This window comes from Elephas maximus, chromosome 2 (genome assembly GCF_024166365.1).
Source record: "Elephas maximus indicus isolate mEleMax1 chromosome 2, mEleMax1 primary haplotype, whole genome shotgun sequence".
NCBI classification, from domain to species: Eukaryota; Metazoa; Chordata; class Mammalia; order Proboscidea; family Elephantidae; genus Elephas; species Elephas maximus.
This window is the reverse complement of record NC_064820.1, coordinates 172,021,122-172,046,617: the sequence shown is the minus strand read 5'-3', so window position 1 is coordinate 172,046,617 and position 25,496 is coordinate 172,021,122. Positions and strand designations below refer to the sequence as shown.

The window sequence follows — 25,496 nt, the reverse complement described above, 5'->3', positions numbered from 1 at the left end:
ACTCACCTCTTAGCAAACAGATGAGATCTCTGAGTGACCTTCCAATATTTCAAAATAAATGGGCCTTTTTTTATGTAGTTAGAGAGTTCCCATCTTGCTAATACCTGACGACCTATGATGATTTCTTCTAAAACTGGAAAATGTCACATTAACCATAAAAACCTAAGGGTAAAGTTTGTCTTCTGCAGTTGGCTCTTATGTGTTTGCTTTGATTAATTAAGGCAATCATAAGGTAACATAAGGTCATGCATGTTTTCAGAGAATATAATCAAGGTTCCTTGGTCCTCATTGCTCTTTGAATTTTTATGCAAAGTTCAAAAGACACTGGGCTAAAGGTCATCTATAGTTTAGCTAATGTGGATAAGGGAGAAACACAAAATCAATAGTTTAAACCGGAATATAGATCAATAATTTGTATGTTGAGATGTAATCCATACTGAAGGCTACAGTCTTTGATCTTCATCAGTAAGTGCTTCAAGGCCTCTTCACCTTCAGCAAGCAAGGTTGTATCATCCACATACTCAGGTTGTTCATAAGTCTTCCACCAATCCTGGTGCCCTTTTCTTCATATAGTCCAGCTTCTTGGACTGGGTTCTAGGCCTGGTTCCTTCAATTACAAATTTTTTGACCTGAGGCAAATCATTTAACTCATATACCTATACCTTCTTATCTGTAAAATAGAGTTAAAAACTCCTAATATACTTTATGGAATCGTTGTGAGGAGCAAATTAAAAGGTTTTTTTTTTTTTTTTAATATTATATTTTGAAAAATTAGAAAGTACTATGCAAATGCAAGAATCACTATTTGTATAACTCTAAGAGGCATTTTTACCCTACTTCAGAAAACAAACTATCTCAAGCACTTGAAAATCTCGTCAGCTTTTATTTGCATAAAATTATTATTCTAATTACAAATTATTTTCATGTATTCATTAAAGCAGGTTCATCAGGGCATCTATTAGGCAATTCTTTATTAGCTTAATTCAAATTATATATATGCAAGTAATAAAGCTGTGCTTCTCTTTCAATAATAATTTCTGAGGGCCCCCATTAACCCAACTGACTGAAGTATTATTACTCTAAATTTTCTGTTGCCTGAATGTGAGAGAGGGAAGCCTAAATAGGACTGCAAAATGGGTTCAATTCAAATTCCAGCAAACAGCTATTAACACTCCCTCTGATTAGAACATCTAAACATTGTGGTATGGCTATGTTTTATTACGATATTTCCGTTTCACATTTGAGAAAACAGAGCCAACTATTCAAAAAAGAAAAGTGTCATTAAGAAACATTACATAACACTAAGTAACACGAAGAGACCATAACTCACGACTGTCTGATTTCAGCTCATTTTACAGCCTTGATAATCCCTAGCTGTCCATCTGGACACCAGCAGAATCAAGTAAAAGGGTATTTATCTCCTTGTAATCACACATAACAAAAGAAGCACCTTTGCCTTCCCAGTAGGACATCCCTTTTTCTCCCTCCATGAGCCCCTTCCTCCAACAACTAGCACTCTTTGGCATTTCAAAACACCCTAAGCATTTCTACCCTCCTGTGTCTTTGCTAGTCCCTCACCCTGGACTGTCTTTCTCTGTCTATTAAAATCCTGAATCTTCAGAGTGTGAGGTCTCACTGATATCATACCTTCCCTGTGCTTCCACACATTCAGCCTTGTAATGGGATAAATTGTTCACTAAATTGCCCCTTCGACTAAAATATATGCAACTTGAAGACAAAGACAGTGCCATGTTTATCTACTGTCCACAGCACTGAGGTGTTTGATACATGCTTAGAAGGCAAGGCATTTAATTGAATATTTGAAAGAAAAATGAATGGACAAGTGGATGGATGAATGGATGGGTGGATGGATGTTATAATAGACCTAGTGCTGACATAACATTTTAGAGTGATGCAGACTGATATCTCTCAATTAGTATATACTTGACACTACAGCAAATTCAACTGATAATTCACCTAACTTATAAATCTATCTTGATGTAGAAATAATATTATCCATAAATAATAATATTATCTCATAAAACTTTATTCAATTGTTTATATAAAGCTACCCTGGACTTGAAACATTCAGAAGATTTATATTCCATCAAAATTCTGTAGTTTTTATGTCTCTCCTAGTCATTTAAGTTTTTACTTTGCAGACACTAAAGAAAAAAAAAAGGGTCAACAATGAAACTATAGTGAAATGACTAAACAAATCATGAAAAAGTCATATTATCGTGACTATATTTTTTTATATTATATACTATAAAATGATAAAAACCATGCTTTTGAAAAAGTGTTTGATCACGTGAAGAAATCTTCACAATAAATGCACTAAGTGAGTAAACACAACGTTCTTTATTTTTTCAGGGTAAATAGTTACACCTATATTTATTTCTTCATCTATACTAGATAAAAGACCGGAAAGGACATACAGTGTTAGAAGTGGTTATCTTTGGTTGGTGAGCTAATTTGTTTTTAATTCATTTGGGAATAGTTTCTGAATTTTCCAAATGATCTAAAAGAATATGTTTATTATTACAATAAGGAAAAAAAACTTACACATTAATTCAATCTTAACAGGACTAAAATTTTGGACAGAAATGCAGATTGGCGCACAATTACCTCTGAAGCGGGGACTTCATCCCTAGCTTACGACAGGAATCTAAGCAAGTAGTTAATGTTTCTTACAACCTCAGTTTCTTCATCTTTAAAAGGAGGTGCCACAGTAGCGAAGCACCAAGGAGCCATGTAACTATAAAACCCTGAGACTCTAAGTGAAAAACTGATAGCTTTCAAAAGCCTTGGAAACCTATCCCATCTTTTACAATGGACAGGACATAAACACAAACCAAGCAAATAAAGAAACCAAAGTAGCAACTGCAAGAACCACAGAACTCCCTAAAACACCAAAATGCTATCATATGACAATATTGCCACCCAAATTTCTTATGCTCACAGAATCACCCAATGTCTCCTGAGCCCATTCCCTCAAAGACTAATTAATCGTATGCTGCATGGGGTGTTCTCAAGATGCTAAGGAGTCATTTGGGGAGGGAACATAAAAGTTATACTAAACAATAATATGCAATTTATAGTCTGGATGTGGCACATCCTGTATCGGCTTACTTTTATTTCACAGTTAATCTCCCAGCTCACAAAAGCTTTATCGGATTGGAGGCACGTGCAGTATTCCCTTTATAAAATTTTATAGTCCCTTGCTATTTTCAGGGGTTTGTTTTATAGGCACAATTTGCTGCTTTAATCTCACCCAATTGTCATGTTCTAAATCATGGTGAATAAAAATGTCCTAAAAGGAGAGATGGGCTGAGGGTAGTACTTAATTACACTTAGTGCCTGATTTAAATGTTATCTGGGCATTGCCAAGTGCCAGGCACAAAGTAACCCAGCAGTGCAAATCTGCACAATCCCACACAAGTCATTACTGGGCTTTTAATAGCAAAGCCCACTCACACTCTGATGGCACTCAGGCAGCATCCTGATGAAGGTGGGTTCTCCCATCTTCCATCGGTATCTGTGCAAATTAAGGCAGCTAATGAACTAGCTCCAATCGCTTATGTTCTCAAAATGGGAAAGCACGGGTTTTGTCTTTAAGCCCATCATTGAGGAAAGCAATTTCTGGGATGTTTCTTAGAGGAGCGTCCCTAATTCTCATTCAGCCAAATGCTACTGATGACGAATATTACCACAGGAAAGTGTTACCAGAAAAAGGTTCTTGCCTCTCACTGGTCAAGAATGAGCAGGTAAGGCATGCAGAATTTTCTACATGACCATGCAGAATTTCCCACACAAGCAAAGCATTACTGAAGAGGCTTGCAAGCGAAGAAGAGAAGGGCCTTAGCAACGCATACCCCTGTCTCACAGAACAAAAGACCCGCCCGGGTTTTTAAAAGTTTTGGGTGGGGAAAAGATTCATGTTTATTCATAGGCATAGGCAGGGTTATGATACCTACTGTGCGAGTGAAGCAGCTTTCCAAGATGGCTCCTGTCCCGGAGGCCTCTGGGATTCATAGCAGGACTTATTATGGGGTGGCGTTGCACCTGCGCAGTCTCCCAGCTGCTGCTGCAGTCCGTTACTGTCCCTGGTGGAAGTTCACACAGCAGTCACAGGTGGATGTTCTGTGCATGTCCCTGGATCTGGTTTTCTCCAGCTGCTTCTTTAAAGACAACTTTAAAGAAGTTTGTGGGCTATTTTCTGATACCTTGCCCTACTGTTCTGGGGTATGGCTTTGTTTCTGCACCCTGGCCCATCTTCTGTTACTTTGCAGATTTGGGGGGCCCTCTGTTCCCTGTTTTAAAAGGAGAGGTTCACCTGGGAGAAGACCATTCATTTCTAGGAGTCAATTATGCTTCAGCAAATCTCAGGAATGCTTAGACGTGCATAGCCTATTTATTGCGTACTCTTTTTAGGTGTGTAGAGGAGAAAGATGACAGGAAGAGAAGGAATGGAGGTCCATGGCAGCTATAGTTTTCACTTGTCCACCATGTTTTCCCTTGACTTTGCCCCTGATAACACCACCCTTTTCCCTGGAACGAAATGATCCTCCCTCATTCATGTGATTGGTGCGCACATCTCCTTTTCCTGACCCATCATAAATATACTAACTAATCTCTAGACCAGTGATTGTTTCAGGAACCAGATTGTGAGCCAGGGCAAGCCAATCAGAAGACTTCCCAGGACATTTCTGCACGAGGCATGGCCCCTGGCTTCTTGAGCACCTATGTCTAGCCATGCCTGACACATCACCCAAATCACAGGAGTCAACAAATTTCTATTTTGTCTTAAGGTAGTGGAACTTTGGTTTCTATCACTTGCAAAAAACAATAAGTCCTAAGTAGAGGCATTTTGGAATGGAACAATGCCTTTGTTTAGAAAAGCAACACTATTTACATTCCTTTTTCTTTATTGAACATTTCCTCAACAGTGCAGTTCTAGAGAAAGAGAGAAAATATGATCACATATCCCAGACAGATGTTGTCGTTAATGAAAAATATTGTTTTCATATACCCTAAGGTAACATTAGCTAAATCCCTAAGGGCCAGTCCAGGACATAAATGGGAAAGTATATGGTAAGCATAAAACAAACAGAAACTAGCAGCAGTAGTTGTAACAATACCTGGAGCACAAGGGTCATTTATACTGAAAAAGGCTTAATTCACAGCTCTATCTTTTGGAACTTTTTTTGATATTTGTAGAAATACACTAAAGTTCTACTCTGATACTCTTAAAGAAACTGGTGAAGGAGAAGTTGGTCTGAGTTATTCTTATGCATGTGTTTGCACCTTTACCATGAATGTATGCATCCATACATAATAAAGCATATTGGTTTATGTGTTTTAAAATTTACATTGATAGTATCATAGCATATTCTTTGAAACTTGCCTTTTTTACCTGAATTTATTTTTTTTTATTTACACATATTGGTAAGTTGCTGTTGTTAGGTACCATCAAGTCGGTTCCACTCACGCTGAGCTAACTCCTATTCCTCCTTGCTTCTTGAGTTAACAGCTTAGCACATGACTCCCTCCAGGAAATCCACTGTAATTCCCAAGGTCTAGAGGGTCAAAGTCTCTCAAAGCACCCTGAGTTTCACCAAGCCCAGCAACCAGCTCCTGGTAAAGCTCACTGCCTCATCTTTATCTGTGTCTCCCACTGGATTGGGAGCTCCTTTCAGAGCAAGGGACTAAGGCTGGTTTACCAACTACAATGACTCATATTCATGATCAGGAAATATTTTGATGAGTTAAACCATTTAATAGTATGGCCTGGAGCCAGAGAGAGGACATCATAAAGGGGGCAAGACCAAAAGATGAAGCTAAATCTATCCTTTCTCTTTTGTGTTCTACTTGGCTTGTTTCCTCTGCCCGTGATACCTAGAGCTGTAGACTATTCCTGTAGCTTTGTGACCGTTGAGCATTATGTTCAAAACAATCCACGCTCTTCATTCCACATCATGAAGGGCCATGGTAATGTTTTACCTTGGCTTCCACTTTCCTGGAAGTTGAGGTCTGGAGAAGAAGACACTTAACATTGCTGCAATGTTATTTGCAGCAGTGAATTAATTTCAGAGTAAAATGTGTTATTATCATTAATCTGAAACTATTAATCTCCCTTATTGTAGGCTTCTTAGCTTCATCATGTTTTATGAATTCCCACTGTGACAAATATAGAATACTTTCAGCTACTCTGCTTCAGGGTCTGTGGAACAATCCTTTATAGATCTCAACTTTAAACATACAGGAATTCTGTGTTAGATCAAATCAGTCATCAACAGCTAGATAATCTGCCCTCAAGAGCACCTGCAAAGGTTACCAGACTCTCGACAGTTTAGGAGTATGATCCTAGTCCCACTTAATAGCTCCATATGAAGGAATCACTTATGAACTCAAGTAAATCATCCTTCGACTTACTTGTATTTTAAGTCACTATCACTGCAAACTTTAAAAAGTCCTTTAAATATTGTTCCAATTTTATTTACTTGTCCTTTGGCTCTTGCAAGGAGCACTGGTGGTACAGTAATTAAACCGAAAGGTCAGAGGTTTGAACTCACCAGCCACTCGGCAACAGAAAGATACTTTGCAGTCTGCTTCCATAAAGATTACAGCCTTGGAAACCCTATGGAGCAGTTCTACTCTGCCCTATAGGGTCACCATGAGTTGGAATCAACTTGATGGCAACATAGTTGGGTTTTGGGTTTTGCGTCCTGCAAGCGTTAATGCGATGAGGAGCAATACTTTTAATTTCCCACTAAGCGTACTCACAGAGTTCCCTTATATATGCACAGGCACTTACGTATGTGATTTACATATGCCACACCCTTTAGATATAAATGAGTCAGGGAAAGAGACACCGATTTTCCAGTTTTCAGATGACAGAACTGAAGTTCAGAGAGGCAACAAGGTCGCTCTCTCTCTCTTTTTTTCTCTAGAAAAATTCATCCCAGGGCTAGAATGAGGGATGAATTATTTTGGGGTCAATCGTTTGCTTTTAGATAATCCTTACTTTTATGAAGGTGAAATATCTTTCCCAATGCATTCTTTTTTCAAAGAGACTTAGGCCTTATTCCTATACCTTAGAACACTTACAGGAAACGATTCCTGCTCCAAGAGCTTTAGGCATATAATTGGTCTTTTCTCACCACTCAGAGACAGTTGCTAAAATTGCTACTAATATGAACTAGTCTATGCTTGTTCAGTGTATCTTCTCCCTAAATGAACTCTAGCAGTGGGTTTCAAACTTTTTGTAGCAGTAAAACTCTTTTTAAAGTGAAATATTTCATGAAAGCCAAAAATATAATCAGAAAAAGAAAAAAAAAAAGGAAGATATGGCTCTGATGTACACGAATGTGGAAGAGCTGGAGTTACTCATCCTAGACCGCTACCTCTCTACCCCCTCAGCCCTTCCTCCCCATGAGACCCCCATTTCAAGATGATCTATTAGTAATCCCTCAGCATCATGGTACGCAGGCAGAAGCCACTGAGTATAGCCTCTCTTAACTTTTTTTTTTATTGTGCTTTAAGTGAGAGTTTACAAATCAAGTCAGTTTCTCATACAAAAAGTTACACACATCTTGCTATGTACTCGTAGCTGCCCTCCACCTAATGAGACAGCACATTCCTCCTCTCCACCCTGTATTCCCCGTGTCCATTCAACCAGCTTCTGTCCCCCTCTGCCTTCTCGTCTCGCCTCCAGACAGGAATTGCCTACACAGTCTCATATGTCTACTTGGGCCAAGAAGCTCACTCCTTACCACTATCTATTTTATAGTCCAGTCCAATCCCTGTCTGAAGAGTTGGATTCAGGAATGGTTCCAGTCTTGGGCTAACAAAGGCTCTCTTACTCTTATTATTTCTAGGATAAGGTGTTGGACTGGCCTTATGATCAAGTAGCCTGAGAAATATAAAGATTTAGAATAATTAAATCAAAATACCGATTAGATTATAAATTGGCTTATAAAATATCAGGACACAGACTGATTAGCAATCACAACGATGAGCCACTTCTTTCCACATTATTTTATTTGAGGTTTTGCTGGGCTGTGTGATGCCTGGGGATTACCAAAGTCCCTGTGGTAAGAAGGCTCAGGTGACTCCGTAATCCCTTTCTCAAGAAGATCACCAACAAAGTTGGAACAAAATATCTGTTTGGAGTAAAGCTTCTTAAAATTTAAGAAAAGGGATTAAAGCTGATTCTTTACTTTTAGGACACCTGATTTCTCTGGGCCTCAGTTTCCACATCGCTCACAAGACTGGGTTCTATGATGCCTAGGGTCTTTTCTAGGCCTAACATTCATCAATTTAACTGAGTTGAAAGCTTTACCTTGCCTCTCAAGGAACTTGAATACACAGTAAAAGCTAAAACCATTCTATAACTTTATTTTACGTATACAAACAGGAGGGTAAGCCAGAGTGTTGAACCGTAACATCCAAAGTATAGTACCAATGGAAGGAATGGCCAAGTCAGCAGTGTGATAATTGTGGTGTTTTTACAAAAAATCTGAGCAACATTTTGATAATGTTAAACGGATTATATCATATAGTGGTATCTTGTTCAGGGACACTTAAAGTCTTTTATGCCCTTCAAATGAGAGGCTAAAAAAAAATCCCTGAATCCCAAAGTGTATTGTGAACACAAAAAGTTTGAGAATCACTGCTAAAATCAATGCTAATGAGTAAATCATTCACACTGAACTGTGCATTTCTAGAAATCATGTTTTTACGTTTGCACAGAATGGAACTGTGTTGGCCCTCTCTTCATTACAGAATGCCACCTCATCTAAGGTGGCACTGCTCTCATCAGTTTAAATGCCACTGCACCTCATTTCCCAAAGACCAGCAAGACTAGTAATTCTCAGTAATTGTTGCAAAGGAACCAGATGGAAATTCAAGGGCTAAATATGGACATTTATACTGCAGCGGGGGATTTAGAAATTTCCTTTCAAATACAGCCAATTAAGATACAGTAACTGACAGGAGTTCCACTACAGAGGAAGAAAAATAATACACCATCCGTGTCACTATTTTAATTGGCTCCACAAAGAAGGCATTTTCTAACCATTTGAAATCAAATCCTGCCAGAATGCATAAAATTTACTCAGATCTGTAGACAATACAATATGACCTCGAGGACCACAAAGGTATCTCAGTCTCCAAGTGTCTTTTCAAAAAAGTGACAGTGTCAGGTTGTTTAGGGGTAAGAATCAGGTATCAGGCAATGAGCTAATCATCCCTGCTGTAATCAGGTGGAGAAATAGGGAATTCAGGGTTTGTCTACATTGGTGTTGTACAGATAGAAAAATTGGACATAATGACCCAAATCCACGAAGGGGTTATGTAGGTTTATTATAGTGTCTTAACTCCTGCAACTCTAAGAGTAGCATTTTTTTCTGTGAATTAACATGTATCCTTTTCAGGAACTCTTAAAAATTTCCCCAAACTCTATGAAGAAGGGACACCTTTTTTAAGTGCCTAGCAGATATGTGAAAGCACTCAAACCTACTAGTAATCAGAAAAACACAAAATAATGATATGGTATCCCTTCACACCCACCATGGAGTTTCCAGGTGGCCCAAATGGTTAAGCACTGGGCTATTAACAGAAAGGTTGGCAGTTCGAACCCAACTGGAAGCACCTCGGAAGAAAGGCTTGGTGACCTGCTTCCAAACTGTCACAACCATGAAAACTCTATGGAGCAGCTCTGCTCTGAACATAAGAGGTCACCATGAGTCAGAATCGATCGACAGCAAAGTTTAGCTTGTTTTTCACACCCACCACAAAGAAAACGCACGTGGAAAAGCACATGCTACGTGTCCGCAATGATATGAAGGGATAGGAATTGATGAGAGGAGTGTTCATTGGAACCAAAAAAACCAAACCCACTGCCGTCGAGTTGATCACCAACTCATAGCAACCCTATAGGACAGAGTAGAACTGCCCCCATAGAGTTTCCAAGGAGCGCCTGGAGGATTCCAACTGCCGACCTTTTGGTTAGCAGCTGTAGCTCTTAACCATTATGCCACCAGGGTTCCCTTCATTAGAACAGCTATTCTAAAAGCCCATCTGGCCACTTTTAGATAAATCAGGCATAACGTGCCCTGACTCAGAAGCTCCATGCTTGATTCTCTGTCCCACAGAATTTCTCACCCATAGAATTTCTCATTCAGGCTCATTCATCAGAGGTTCCTAAAGGGACATGTCCAAGGATGCTTAACACAGGCAGCATTTGCTGTGGCTACAGTGAGTTGGAAACAACCCAGATGTCCATCAGTAAGAGAAAAGGTAAGTAAAATGTGGGATGCTTAACTATATACACTGCAGAAACAACACATTAGGTTTACCTAAACAACAAGGATAGGCCTCAAAAAAAAAAAAGTGTTCAGTAAAAGAAAAAAACAAGTTAAACAGCACATCATAGTTTATGTAAATTAAAAAGCCATTACTGCCCCCCACCCCGCATATATCATTCATTTCCTAGGGAGTGTGTGGGGGGAGGGGAATGAGCCTGAGGACTGGTGATAAAGGGAAAACAAGAAAGCAAAACAAAAGACAGAACTTGTTGAGACCAACAACAGAAATCTGCAATAGGCCAGGATGTATGATATGTTTCCCTTTTTGTAAATAAGAGCCAAAAAGGAAAACAAAAACAAAACCAAAAATGTTTCTTATCCCGCCAAGGATGGTTTCACTTAAATATAACCCTAACTGCTAACATTTTATTCAACAGTAAGAGGAAGACAAAAGATTCATAGCATCAAATCTTTACTGAGTAACTTATATCTGTAAGATATCCCTAAAAGGCACACCCTCATCCAGCCAACTACCCACCTCATCAGGTGAGTACTCACTGTGTGCCAGATACCCAGCTGGATAGTTAATACAGGTCAAAAAAAAAAGGGATGAAAACATGGAGACACTGCTCAATTTTCGCCAGTTTGGTTTTATCAGACATGAGTGAAGTATTAGAAACATAGATGGAGATTATAAAATGGTAAGAGTTGACATACACTGCCATGAGATCGCAGAAGCTTATCTAATAAAGCTAGCAATAAAACTTTTTCCAACAAAGTTCAGTTCATGTTAAAAGCTCTTCTTTCAGAATTGCTTGCAAAGTCTCTGGTACTTTATCTGGAAAATTCTCAATGGTGTCAAAGTTTAAATTTGAAGGATGTGGTAGATTTGGGAGTGATTAAAAAATATATAAAAACTGGCAAAAGCATAAAGCAACCACTTCTATTAGTGTAATTCTTTAGGGTTTAAGCGGATGTTCACAAGCTCTAGCTCCTTTGAATCAGGTAGAGTGAAAAAAAGTAACAATCAAGTATAAGATAACTGGTTATAAAATAGTGAAAGTGATTTTTTAATATGTCCATAAAATGAGTCTGGAGGCAAAGGCAAAGGCAAAGCCAAAACTGTTCCAGGAGCATTTTAAATAATGGCTGCAATAGCCTAAAAATAAATATACAGCCTTATAGCCATCCAAATCTTGCAAAGCTCAAAATAATAAAGCATTTTATAAGAAAAAAGAGAACATGATGTGATACCTCCTAAGCAACAGGTATAAGACAATTCACACTGCAGACCGTAAGAGACAATAGCAGAAAACAAAAGAAATGTCTATGGCTTAAACAACTTCAGGTGCCATGAAGTCAATAAGAACAAGGCCTGAAAAAAAAAATTAAGAAGAAGAAAGAAATGGAAACTGCCGCACTGAGCACATGGGCTGAATACCTCAAGGCAAGAAAAAACAAAAGGGGGATCAACTTTTCTCACAAAGAGAAAGCCCTATCTATGTAAGATGGCCTTAAACAGCAATTGCCAATCCTGAATCAGTGGTTTCTTCTAGTGCTAATAGTGGCTGGTTTGATAGTTTCAAACATCTCTACAACTTCTAAAGCCTTCAGCTAGCTACTGGGTGAAGTTACTAGTGCAGATAAGAAGGCCGTAAAAAAAAAAAATGTCTGAGAGTAATACAGAAATTAATTGAAAAAGGCTATACACTGATCAAATTTTCAACTTTTATGAGACAGGTATCAAATATAAATGTATGCCTCCAAGGACCTAAAGAACCTCAATAGCAGAAAAAAACATGTTTCAGGGTTTAAAGCCAGGAAAGCACAAATTCTGATAACCCTCCTCCCACCACTTCACAGTAACTCACAAGCAGGAACCCTTTTGATGCACACTTCCACAAGCAAATTCCAGGTATTTGTCAAGGTAAAGTGACATACCTATTCAAATACTTGTGGCTAAAAGTGCAGTACTGTTTTTTATTAGGTTCCTGTCTTTTGATTTAAACCTGAACGTAAAGAAAACAAAAACCTTCACAACTGGACTACTAAACAATATCATGATAAATGGAGAAAATATTGAAGTTGTCAATAATTTCATTCTACCTGGATCAACAATCAAAGTCCATGGAATCATCAGTGAAGAAGTTAAACAACATATTGCATTGAGCAAATCTGCTGCAAAAGACCTCTTGAAGTTCTAAAAAGCAAAGATGTCACTTTGATCACTAAGGTGACCCCGACCCAAGCCCTGGTCTTTTCAATTGACTCTATGCACGAGAAAGCTGGACAATGAAAAAGGAAGAATTGATGCAGGCAAATTGTGGTGTTGTCAAAAAACAGACTATGCCATGGACTTCCAGAAAAGCAAACAAATCATTCTTTGAAGATATAAAACAGGAATGTTCCTGAGAAGCGAGGATGGCAACACTTCAGCTCACTTACTTTGGACACTCCACCAGGAAACACCAATCTCTAAAAACGGACATGTTTGGTAAAAGAGAGGGTCAGTGAAACCCTCAATGAGATAGATTGCCACAACAGCCACAACAATGGGTTCAAACATATCAAATATCATGAAGATGGTACAGTACCAGACATCGTTTCACTTTGTTACACAAAAGCTTGTCATCAGTCTAAGCCAACAATCTTCTGTATTATGTGTCACGGGAGAAGTTTGAGTATTGTGCCCCTAGCCCCATTTTTCCCATAAGCCCTATGGCTTTTATTGCATGACTCTGCACAGTGTAGAAACTTTTAGAAACACATTGTTTTTATTATATCAGGATTAAATATGCTAACTATGTGACCACGTAGGGACTATCTGTTATTCAGCATATTTACCTTTCAGAAACTGTTCCTCCTCAATGTCAAGCATGAGACTCCATAGCAGGGTGAGGAAGCAAATGACCCAAACTAGCCAATTAGAATACCCTGAACTCATAGCCATAGTGAAATTTGGACAAGTGGTCCAAACAGGGCCAGAGTCCTAAGAAATTATCTTTTCTAGAACTACCAGGAAAGAATTGTCCTCTTTTCTCCTGGGTCTCTAGCAATAAGGCAAATGAGGGCATATTGCTGCTCAGTAGGCATCTTTTTAACCAAGGGAGACAACCTATGAAGAATAAATCCAACATGGAGTTCTGATAACATCATACAAACTTTTAGATCCAGTCTAGAATCTAGTTTCATCCATAGAGTTTTTTCAGTAATTTCAGGCAGTACATACCAAAAGTTTTAGCTATTTTAAACACAGTTTCTGTCACTAGGAACCAAAAGTTCATTGATGAACATACCCGGGTCAGAGAAGTCTTCTGTGATGGTCCAGATTAGCTGACCCAGTCCTGTACCATTCCCACAACCACTGGAATGTTCAAGTCCATTGCTGTGGCCACTGTATATTTTGAATGCCTTTTAACCTAGGGTACTCATTCCTGCCACTATATAGGAAGACATTCTGTTGCGATCTATAGAGTTTTCATTGGCTAATTTTCAGAAGCAGTTTTTCTTCCTAGTAGGTCTCAGTATGGAATCTCCACTGAAACCTGCCCACCATGGGTAGTCCTGCTGGTAGAAATACTGGTTACATAGCTTCCAGCATCACAGCAACACACAAACCACCACAGTCCGATAAATTGACAGATTGTGGCCCCAGATTAGAGAGGTCTTGTCTTAACTGTCAATACAAAACACTCTGCTTCTCCTTTGGAGCAGTCATAGTCCAGATAATGTTGTGTTCACCACAGCACCATACACTCCATGAGGGAACAAACTTTTCTCTTCGTTTGCAACTATTTCCCAATCCCTAGCCCAGGCTTGGCATTTAATAGAGGGTCAATGAATGTTTATATGATGAATAAAAGACTGAATAAGTGAATAAATGAACCAATTTAACCATTCTGAGCCTGTCTGCTCACTTCTAAAATAGAGAAGCAGGTGATAGTTGTCCACCTTTTTTTTTTTTTTTCTAAATGAGGTTCTAATGAGATCCTGTATGTGAAAATTCCACACCAGCTATAAAGCAATAATTATTATTCATTCAGCACATAGTTATTGCAGTAGTAAAGAGGAACATAATGGAGTTGATAAAAGCATGAGCTTAGGAGTCAGAGTGTGTTTGAATATGAGCACTATATCTTATTAACTGTCTAATTTTAAGCAAGTTATATATCCCCTCTGGACCTCTATCTCACAGGTTTTTGGGAGTATATTTGCACATAAAGCATCTAGAACAGTGTTTGCACAAACAATATTCCCTGCATGTATTAGATGCTCTACCCAATACACTGAAAAATCAGAAAAGGGCTCTGTCCTCAAGGAGCTTACCGTCTAGTGGGAGATAAATCATGTATACAAACAACTTGAATATAAGATAGAAAGGTCAGCCCAAAGGAAGCATTAATAAAGTGCTATGGGAGATCAGCTGGTCTAGGTCTTTAAAAAGAAATGTTTTATTTCTCTGAAGTCACTAAGGTAACTTCACGCTAAATATTACCCTCATAGTCAAGCAAGTCTGAAGAAACTCTTACCAACAATCACATCAAAGTGGTGGTTGTTCTTAGCTGCCTTGAGTCTGCCTCCAACTCAGTCCTCAACTCATGGTGACCCCATGCATAACAGCACAAATTGCTGCCCAGTCCTGTGCTATCTCTGTGACCAGTTGTGGATTGGACCATGGTGATTCACAGGCTTTTATGGGATGATTTTCAGAAGCAGATTTCCAGGCCTTTCTTGCTAGTCCATCTTAGTCTAGATGCTCCACTGAAACCTGTTCAACATCATGGCAACATGCAAGCCTTCAATGACAGGTGGGTGGTGGCTGCATAGGAGGTACACTGGCTGGGAATCAAACCCGGGTCTCCCTCATGGAGTAATATCTTGTTTGTATTGTTCTATATTGAAAATTTGAAAGCATTCAGATGTAACACTTAAAACAAAACAAAAACACAGATGTACACAAATCTTTAACCACAGAAATGTGCATGGCACCAGGGCATCAATGTGGTCAACAACCAGGAGAACCGCTACCATCAAAGGATTCATCAGCCTATTGGGGACAAATGCTAAAGGCATGGATTCTGGATTTAGACCTCCACTCCATTCATCTTGGCCACTGCCCACCTGATCTGGTGCTGCCCATATTCCTCTGGCCTCATGTCCTACCACTCTTTTGCTCATTTACTTATCACCAACCTACCTGGCCAACCTGCTGTTCCTCTTGTCTCTCCTAGGTATCCAATGGATTTTTGTGATCATAAAACAAAATACACATGAAAGCATTTTGAAAATACCTAAGTATTACACATTGTTGTTGTGTGTCGCTGAGTTAATTCCAACTCATAACAACCCCATATGACAGAGCAGAACTGCCCCATAGAGTTTTCTAGGCTGTAATTTTTACAGGAGCAGATCTCCAGGTCTTTTCCTCCACAGAGCAGCTAGGTGGGCTCAAACCACCAACCCTTCAATTAGTAGCTGAGCACTTAACCATTGCACCACTAGGGCTGCTTAAAGTGTTATACAGATGCTTGCTATTATGATTACTATTGTAAACAGCAGATCTTTCTAAAGAATGTTGTAGCTAATACATATTGTTTTGTCTGTCAGTGCCCCTTCCTTCTCCTAGAACAGTGACCTCCTCATTTTGGGGAGTGGACTGCTCCCAAACAAATAGGAGTTGTTGCCTTTTCCCACACAAAGGCTAGTGCCAGAGGATGCAGGTTCTGAAGTGCTGGCAACTCTGTAGTTTCTGAGGCCAGCTTTACCCACCATGGCTTACCTATATAAACCAACACATTTCCCATTATGAACTTGGCTTTTGCCACTTGCAACCAAGAGATTCCTAATACATGATGTTGACCAAAAAGTAAAGAGGAGCAAATTTCTCAATGGTTTCTTTTTAAAACTCAAGGTGCTTTGGTGAAGGGTAAGACAGTACACAATACTGGGGAAGCCACCACAACCCGTCCAAGGCAAGGTCATGGAGGCTCCACAGACATCCGAGCTCCCTGATGGACTGAATTAACTACCGGGCTGCAGGCTGTGGGAACCATGGTCTTGAGGAACATCTAGTTCAATTATAACATAGTTTATAAAGAAAACGTTACACATTCTACTTTGGTGAGTAACATCTGGGGTCTTAAAGGCTTGTGAGAGGCCATCTAAGATACTCAACTGGTCTCACCCCATCTGGAACAAGGGAGAATGAAGAAAACCAAAGATACAAGGGAAAGATTAGTCCAAATGACTAATGGACCACATCTACAATAGCCTCCACCAGAGTGAGTCCAGCACAAGTAGACGGTGCCTGGCTACCACCACTGACTGCTTTGACAGGGATCACAATAGAGGATCCCAGACAGAACTGCAGAAAAATGCAGAACAAAATTCTAACTCAGGAAAAAAAAAAAGATCAGACTTACTGGTCTGAGAGAGAGACTGCAGAAATCCCTAAAGTATGGCCCCCAGACATCCTTTTAGCTCATTAATGAAGTCATTCCTGAGGTTCACCCTTCAGCCAAAGAGTAGACAGGCTCATAAAACAAAAGAAGACTAAATGGGCACACCAGTCTAGGGGCAAGGACGACAAGGCAGGAGGGGAAAAGAAAGCTGGTAATAGAGAATCCAAGGTCAAGAAGGGGATAGTGTTGACATTTCGTGGGGTTGGCAACCAGTGTCACAAAACAGTATGTGTATTAATTGTTTAATGAGAAACTAGTTTCTTCTGTAAACCTTCATCTAAAGTAAATATATATATATAATTAAAAAAAAAAACCTAGGTGCTGAACAGTCTTTTTAAAAGGGCATAATGTAAATATTTATCAGGCATTTTGCTCATCAACATCACATTATATTAAATAAGAATCAAGAGAAAGAGAAAAACGAGAGTAGCAACATGGCAGAGAATGGTAGGGGCCAAAAAATCCGAATGTTAACTAACTGGGTGACTTTGGACAAAGGAGTTTGACTAACTGGCCCTCATTAAAAAAAAAATTTTTTTTATGAGTCAGGGAGTCTGTGAATAGTACAGTTAACATGCTAGATTGCTAACCTGAAGGTTGGAGGTTTGAGTCCGTCCACAGGCACCTCAGAAGAAAGGCTTGGTAATCTACTTCTGAAAAATCTGCCAATGAAAAACCTGGGCAGCACAGGTCTACTCTGACACGCCTGGAGTGGCCATGAGTTGGAATTTACTCGAAAGCAACCTTTTTTTTTTTTTTTAAATAAATTGCTAAGATGCATTTATGTGTTCAGCCATTACAACATGTACTTTGTGGCTCAGATGACCACAACACTTGCATGACTTTTGATGTCAAAATTCAAACCTCTTTTGGTAAGGAAAAAAATTAAAAACCTCTCAATGGGATTTAAATGAAAGTTCAAACATCCAAAATGCTTCAGGGCTCATTTCTCAGTTTTCTTAAAGCAAAAACAGAGCCATCATTCAGGATGTGATTAATGAACTGAAAATAGGAGATTACCATGAAAGTTACCTTTTTATGAACTTATCTAGCATGCTGGATAAAAACTGATAAAGAGAACTAAATTCATCCCCTGCTGAAGTGTGGCTAATGCTGTAATCAATCACAGCCACAGCCTTCAATAACGCAACAAGTACTTACTGAGCGAGAATTCTGCGCAGGGCGCTGTGGCAGGCTCTGAGGGGAATGCAGAAAGGGATAAAGCTGGGATTATAACCTCACTTCCCTGCTTTAAAGCCCTCTAACAGCATGCTACTGCACTGGAATAAAATTCAAATTCACTGCACAACTTTTAAGGGCTGACTTTTAAGGCCCTGACTTTTCTCTCATCATCTTCTGCCACAATCTCCATCCTCCAGCCAAAGTCCTCTGTCAGATCCTCGTACAGCTTCTTCTGGCTTCAGGGTCTTTGAAATATACTCCAATTTAACATTCCATCTGCCTGGAATTTTCTTTCCCCACTCATGCCAAGGCTTGCTCCTTGTGTTCTTCGGGTCTGCCTTTAATGTCACCTCCTTAGCCAGGGTTAACCTAATGACACTCCTCTTCCTGACCTCACCCCCATCAGTGCCATTATTCTCTGTCTCAGCCCCATGTTTGTTTTCTTTCGAATGTTTTTTAAAAACAGTAATTATTTTGTTTGTCAGCCTGGGCTTTGCCTGGGTCTGGGGAAGGAGCGAGGGAAGGGTGGTCTGTTCTCCTTTGTGAATCTTCAGCACTTAGCACAAATCCAGGTATATACAAATCACACAGTAAAATGTTACTGAATGAATGAAAAAGATGTTAGTGTAACTAAAATAGCTGTAACATAAGTAGACCATGTTGTGTTTGTTGTTGTTGGGTGCCATCAAGTCAATCCCAACTCTTAGCGACCCCACATGACAAGAAGGACTGCCCCATAGGGTTTTCTTGGCTGTGATCTTTATGGAAGCCAATCACCAGGTTCTTTTCCCACAGAGCCGCTGTGTGGGCTCAGTCAACCTTTCACTTAGCAGCCAAGCGCTTAACCATTGTGCCACCAGGTTCCTTATGCTGTGTTTACATAGTAGAAAAAATCTGGAGAAGCAAGTGTGAAGAAAAACATGAAAAAGTTCAAAGTATGATCTGAGAGGTAAAAAAAAAAAAAATCTCATGTAAGGTGTGTGAAAGGACATAACCAGTGAGACCACATCATGTAGGGTCTTGAGGGCCAAAAACAACAAAAAAAAAATCTGTACTTATTCTATGAGAAATGGGAAATCATTTAATGTTACTGAATAAGAGAGTAAAATTATTAGCTCTGTGTTTCAGTAGGATCAGTCTGCCGCCAGTACAAATGTATACTGGATGGACAGAGACTCCAGGTCAGACCAATGCATTACAAAAGAATAAAAGAGAAAAAGGAAAGAGAATGATAATGCATGAAAGACACACTGCAAGTGGCTGGATATGAAAGATGAGAGACTAAGAAAAAGATTCCCTCCAGTCTTACACCAAGACTGAAAACTGAAGAAGATAGGAAGAACAGAGCTGTGGGCTGGAGGAGAAAAATGACGGTTCAATCTTGGCCACCATCTAGCCATTTAGAACCAAAGTGGATGAACCAGACTCCAAGAGCTTGCTATGCATAACCTTATTCTCCTTCCGCTAAGCAAAGCTGCCTTCCAAATTCCTCCGCCCTTTTTTTTTCTTTTCATAACTGAATATTCCTTTGGTTCTCTGAGCGCTTACAATAATAATGTAAAATGCATGAAACACAAATTTTCTTAAAAAAGAAAGTGAAATCCCCTTCCTGGCAATTTACATACTGCCTCCTCCACAATATCCTGGGTTCATAGTTTGGAAGACAGCAGGTTTTTGACGCATATATGAATTCACATTTTTTACAGAAATAAGATAATATTATCCATACTATTCTGTAACCGGTTTTTTTTATTATTATTTTTTACTTTACATATGGGGAACACTTTTCCTGATTAATACATCTATTCTATTCTTTCTAAAGAACTGTTTAGTATTACATTGTGAAATGTTTTATATTTAATCCATCCCCTCTTGATGGCTATTTAGGATATTTTCAACTGTTGGTTTTATAAGCAGTATCTCAATGATCGTCCTTGAATACATGTCTTTGCGCAGCTATTTCATTACTTCTTTAGGCACATGGTAAGAGTATTCATTGGTTCAACCTTTCCAGAGAGGAATATAGGATTACGTATCAGAATAGAATAGGGCATCAGGGATATATCCTCTGACCCAGCAATTCCAGTCTCTCTTTATAAAGGGACAAAATATAAATAAAGAGGAATTTCTGAGGTAATTCCCTTCAAGGTCAACTAGGTCCTTCTGGATGAAAGATACGACATTCATCTCCTTGCCCCTCAGGAGATAAATGATTTTCTGTGAAATAAACACCACACTGTAAAGGACGTGTCCTCAGGGTTTATTGTTTTGTTTACTGTGGCTTTCTAACTCAGGCCCAGCCCCACGACTAACACAGCCTGACACCCCTGAAGAGTACCAGTTACAGCAGCGTTTGCTTCACAGCTGGATCTAGTGCTCTTTCCACCAGAACGTGACAATTAATTTACCTACCCATTGCCCAGGCTAGACTCTGAGCTCCCCAAAGACAGGAAACTCCTCTTTTCCATTACTGTATGTCAGGAAACAGAGTAGATACTCAACAAGCACGTGTTGCATGAACAAACGCACAGACGTATATGAAAACAAGTGAATAAATGGGAGGTCATACAACAAAACTACTTCCAGTGTTGCTAAAAAGTTTTTTTTGTGGGAGAGAACTCCTTTTCTACTCTCATCGTTCTGTCACTATCCAATTCTCACCGCCTCTCATAAAATTTAAGGAACATGGAGGAGATCTATGCAGAATATTTCTAATATAAATGTCATTTCCCTCCACCCATTTCCAGCTTTCCCCACACCTGTTTTTCTCCCCTTAAAATGGAACTCAGTTAAAACCACCTGACGATACCACTGAAAGTAACAGTGCTGGATCCCTGGGCGATTTTCAGAGATACACAGGACACCATTTCTATTATGGAAACGCTGCAGGTGCAGTGGTTAAGTGCTACAGCTGCTAACCAAAAGGTCGGCAATTCAAATCCACCAAGTACTCCCTGGGAACTCTACGGGGCAGTTCTATTCTGTTCTCTAGGGTGGCTATGAATCGGAATCGACTCAACGGCAACAGGTTTGGTTTTTTTTTTAATTTTATTTCTATTATATTTGCACATATATTCTACCATATTTTCATAAATAGAATTTTCTTTATATAAATTAGAGACAGAGACAGCGAGAGTGCACGTGACAGCGCTGGTGGTACAATGGTTAGGGGCTTGGCTGCTAACCAAAATGTTGGTAGTTTGAACTTAACAGCTGTTCCATGGCAGAAAGATGTGGCAGTCTGCTTCCATAAAGATTACGGCCTTGGAAATCCTATGGGGCAGTTCTACTTTGTCCTATAGGGTTGCTATGAATCAGAATCAACTTGATGGCAACAAGTTTTATTTATATATATAAATATACATATACATGCACACACACACACACATAAAACCAATGCATTACATCAGTAACTTTATAGATACTATTTCTTAGAATAAGAAAAAAGTCAGTTAAAGAAGAATACTAAGTAAATAATAATGTAAATTGCATAGACTAAAGGTTACCAGAGACAAAAAGTGGTTACCAGGGACAGAGGGGAAAGAGGAATGAGAGTTATTTCATAAGAGGGACTGAGCTTCTGTTTGGGATAATGAAAAAGTTTTGGACATAGCAGTGCTGGTTTTACAACGTGGTGAATATAATTAATGTCACTGAATTATACACTTAAAAGTAGTTAAAATAGCAAAATTTTGTTATATATAATTCATCCCAATAAAATGTAAAAAAAAGAAAGAAATAAATAATCATGCAAACTGTACGGAGAAACAGTAGTAACTGGTGAGAGGGGCTGTGAATGGCTAGTATTTGCGAAACACTGCACACACGGATTTCTTATACATATTGGTATATATATTTCATCCCAATAAAATGTAAAACAAGAAAGAAAAAAAATAATCGTGCCAATTGCACAGAGAAACAGCAGTAACGGGGGAGAGGGGTTGTGAATGGCTAGTATTTGTGAAACACTGCACACACGGATGAGCAGGACTGCTTCAGAGCATGGACCAAGCTAACCAAAGCTAATAATTAGAACTACAAATACAGAATGGGTGCAATGCACAAGGACAGCTTTATATTCTGCCAGCGGTCTTCATACATGGATATTTTCCTTGGATTTAGCAGTTAATTTTCAAAATTGCAGTTGCTCTGCTGTACTTCTTGCAAAAAAAAAAAAAAAAAAAAAGCAAGTTCCCATGTCCCTTCCCTTAATAGAAATGAGCTTTAAAACTGCTGTTCCTGAAAAACAGGATTCAAATCAGGGTAAACCTACCGAGAACTCTCCCTGGACCTTATCTTCAGCAAAGCGTATTGTCAGGAAGCAGAAAATGCAGTTTGTCTCACATTATCTATAATACGATAGACAGCACCTCATTTTAACAAGGTGCCACTGCCAATACGGGCCCTGCTGGGTGAGAAGCAGATGCAGTGATTTCTCTATTTATACGAGTAGAATAGATCCCTAGGGGAGGAGAGGGATTGATAACGCCTTCTGCGGGCTGCCAGGAGAGGGTCTTCCACAGCCATCCTCGTGAGGTCACAGCAAGAGATGAGAGGCTATGGACGGTTCATCGAGCAGGCCCTGACCTACTTCCATGGAACTACTGACGGGAAGGTATGGAAGCACCTGCTAAGTCACACACGTATGTGGTCATACACAATTTTTAGCAATCATACATGTCCAGAGGGCCACACATGACTAATGGTAACAAAGTCAGGTGAATGACCAGGGTGGGGAAAGATGGAAAACATGCCAAGCAAGGGGTGGATGAAAAGCTGGGAGTGCTTGGTCAGAAGCGGGGACCAGGGCAGGACATAGTCATCCTCCACACACCAGAGAGAGGTTACTGTGAGGGAGAGAAACCCAATAAGCCAAGAGCACAGACTCTCAAGTTGTATGGACTAGATTTGGTTTGAATTCCAGCCATCACATGCACTATTCTGTAATCCTGGACATTCACTTCACTTCCTTTGGCCCCAGTGAACTCATCTATAAAATGGGGATGATAGTTTGAGGTAAGCAATTACCTTATAGAGTTCTTGTCAGCAAAAACGAGGGAAACCCTCCATGAGATGGACTGACAAGGTGACTGCAACAGGCTCAAACATCAAAAATTGTGAAGATGGTGCAGGACTGGGCAATGTTTCTTTCCATTATACATAAGGACTCCAAGAGTCAGAGCCACCTCAATACCAACTAACGACAACAGAGTTCTTGTGAATGCGATGGTGTGTACACAGTTCTTAACGGGATGCTCATTTGTTATCTTTTCATAAATGTTAATGCAACCAATAGCTTGGAGAAGCAACTGCTGTCTCTATGACACCTGCTCTGTGGTTTAGTAGGAGTGCTATCCCCAAATGTTTCTGATCACCCTTAGAAAATCTCGTCATCACTGTAAGTAATAGCAATCTTGATTTACAAATGAGAATGTCTACTTTAGCAGGTGAACACTTCACTCTCTTACCAACGGTAGGGCTCTCCCAGCTTCCCCAGTGACAGCTAGTTTTGTATGGGAGCCTCAACTCCTTAGTGCCGCTGTAACAGAAATATCACAAGTAGGTGACTTTAAAAAACAAAATTTTTTCTCACAGTTCGGGAAGCTAAAAGTCTGAATTCAGGGCACCAGCTATAGGGGAAGGTTCTCTCTGCTGCCTCTTGGGGAAGATCTCTGTGTCCTTCAGCTTCTGGAGCCCCAGCTTTCCTTGGTGATCCTCATGTGGCCCTCTATCTTTTCCCACTTCCAGGTGTGTGCTAATTCCTGTATCTAATCCACTCTTTTTATGACTCAGAGGTGATAAAGTGTAGGACACGCCCTACATTGATGGCCTCACTGACATAACAAAGAAAACCCTATTATCAAATGGATTACATCCACAGGTATAGGGGTTAGGATTCCAACACATATTTTGGGGGACACAATTAAATCCATAACAAAGGACCACCTGCCACTGAGGATAGGTATGGTTGGCTTGGGCGGCTCTCTTGCTTACTTCCTTCCCCTGTGGATGGATAGCTTCTGTGTGTGACCTGCTAGAGTTTACATGGGAAGGTCTGGAGAGGTATGAGAGAACAAGCTATTACATGTACTGTCCTTTGATGGCTTCCTGGCGGATTTCAAAGCAGACTCCAGACCTCGTGAGCACAGTAATGAGATTTCCCCTGCTAAATGCCTTCAACTACAGCTCCCTTTGGCTGGCTGCTTCTGCCTCCCACCGCTTCTACCCCTGGGGAACATCCCCCACCTCTACCCCTTGGGGTCCCCTCACCCTGTCATGCTGCTCTACTGGGCATGATCTCTTTAGGATGAACCCTGGACGACAAACATATCACAAGGTCTGTACCCAACCTTGGGACCTGTACACCTCTGAGCCCATAAGGAGAGTGCAGCCATGCCTAGAAGCAGTGCAGTCCTCCATAGGCTGTTAGAATATCCCAGTTGGAAGTCCAGCTCCAGAAAACTATGTCTCCCAACTTCTCCCCAGTGGAACCACATGACCTTAACACTAGACTTCAAGTAAGCAGAGAGGCATTCTCTATCTCTGCTTGTTGGTGGGAAGAGCTGAAAACCTCAGCATACAGTTTTCAAGGAAATCCTTATAAAATCCATTTTTTTTTTTTCCTTTTAAATCAATCCTCCATGTGAGTGGGAGCTTTAATGGTCATCCAACTGATTTTTGGCTATCCACTCTGAAATGCCGCATATGGCCCTGTACCTCCTTTGGAACACAGCATCTGTTGCATCTTGGTGTGTCAGAAAAAATGTTGAATTTCTTGTCTTGTTACATTAGTGAACATAATTGCCCTTCTATGTAGAAAATTACATTAGATAGCCCATAGGGCTCCAGCTTCAAAGACACTGTTTCTTTGTCTTTTTAAATCTATCCCACTCCCTTTTAAAAGAATATTTAAGGTTTCTTTTTGTAGAAACATCTAAAGAAAAAAATGATCTACGATTCCATCAACCAACCCCAGTAGACAGTTTAGAAAATAATTCCAGGCACTGTTTTCTCCACCTTCAATGACATCCCCACTCCCGCTTCCACCCCCAGACCCTACCATGGTTAGCTTTGTTCTTCAGTGTCCAGCTCAAATAGAAGAGGCTTTGACTGATAGTGTGAATGATTTCGCAGAAAATATTTGCTTGTATGCCCCACCTCCAATGAACAGAGATATTCCCCACACCACTAATGCTGGAGTTGGCCACATGACTTGATTTAATAATGGAGTATTAGCCAACATGAAGCAAGCAACGTCTCCAATGGACTTGCACCATTTGCCTTGACTCTTTTGCACTTTGGTGGCCTGTCACAAAAAGACCTTCCCCAAGTAGCTGTTGCCCTCTCAGCCTGGGCCTCAGAATGAACTAATGTGGAACAGACCAAGGCTTCAAACCACTTCTGCCTGGTTCAGTCATGGCCGAGAAAGTGAAACCAGAACAGACCAAATTTTTACAATTTGGGTGAACGGGAATGATAACTGAAATGGGAAATATTACAGGTCAAAGCCCTACTAGAAACTTAATCTCCCTCTTAGAAAATA

General features: G+C 39.9%; 1 protein-coding gene across 6 annotated transcripts in view; it reads right to left on the bottom strand.

The window, feature by feature from the left end:
- SGCD (sarcoglycan delta) overlaps positions 1 to 25,496 on the bottom strand; it is a 1,252,876-nt gene that overhangs the window by 1,183,691 nt on the left and 43,689 nt on the right. For 2 of the 6 annotated variants that reach the window (XM_049874190.1, XM_049874191.1), the window contains exons 1-2: positions 3,978 to 4,964; positions 7 to 607 (exon numbers count right to left, since the gene is read on the bottom strand). The exons of 2 other annotated variants lie outside the window; for them this stretch is intronic. The gene's annotated coding sequence lies outside the window, so the exon portion shown is untranslated. Of the gene's footprint in view, positions 1 to 6; positions 608 to 3,977; positions 4,965 to 25,496 lie in introns of those variants that run through there. 2 more of the 6 variants (XM_049874193.1, XM_049874192.1) reach the window with 2 other exon arrangements.